This window comes from Dendropsophus ebraccatus, chromosome 14 (genome assembly GCF_027789765.1).
Source record: "Dendropsophus ebraccatus isolate aDenEbr1 chromosome 14, aDenEbr1.pat, whole genome shotgun sequence".
In the NCBI taxonomy this organism is placed as follows: domain Eukaryota; kingdom Metazoa; phylum Chordata; class Amphibia; order Anura; family Hylidae; genus Dendropsophus; species Dendropsophus ebraccatus.
Genome location: NC_091467.1, coordinates 55781916 through 55782898, shown reverse-complemented (window position 1 = coordinate 55782898; position 983 = coordinate 55781916).

Sequence of the window (983 nt, the reverse complement as noted above, 5' to 3'; positions counted from 1 at the left end):
TCTGCAGTGCATGGATCTCCGGGCTGTGTAGGTTCCCCATCTCCAATTCACGTTCATAGATTGAGGTGGAAATACACTGTACTGTGCAATGTCATTGTATATTACAACATTAAAGGGGACCTATCGGCTGGTTTGTGCAAAGGAACCTGCTGATGCCCCCCTGCTGCTTTGCAACCGATGTTTGCGGCTCCGGTCCCTTCTTTGCTGTCGGCCCTACTGTTTTTGAGCAGTACTATGCACATTCATCAAGCGTGCCCGAGGAAGTTCCACCGAGCGGGGCAGGTGGAGGCCGTGCTGGCATGCTGGGGGATGGGGTCCTTGAGCTCAGGGAAAATGACGGTGGTGTCCCCCATGGTGGCGAGAGAGAGAGGCAAGAACAGCGTCTATTTAAACTTGGTTATGCATAGTACGTGTCAGTGAGAGAGGCGGCGGATGGGTCAAGAGGGGTGCTCTGTGGGGCCAGGACCACCCCCAGTGCTCCTAAGAGCTGATGAGCATATTTGATCCTAAGCAAATTGCTCAAAAATGACGGGACAGGCACAGCAAACATCAGGTACACAGCAGCAGGGGGATAGTTCAACACCAAATATACAAATCACCATATATTATGAAATCAGAAGACATTAGGTTTTTTTTAACCAGTTTCTCTTTTCTATAATTAAGGGTGTAAGATATTCCCATATCATTATGTGCCATTTACTTGGTGCCACACATTGTCGGAAAGCCTGCCCCAGTAACCCCAAGTGTCCTTTATTTTGTGTGCTTTATACACGCTTGCACATAGCTAGCTTTCATGCTTGATGGAGTTAAGCAAACTTTGAGCACACTCGGACAAACCCAAGCGTGCTCAAGGTTTGCTCTACTCTAATGCTTGACTATGAAATCCCAAACCATATATCTCTCTATTAACCGTAGTTTTTCAGAGGTTTCAGAACACGTTTGCAGATTAAAGAATTACTCCAACAATTTCTTCTAATTGGAAT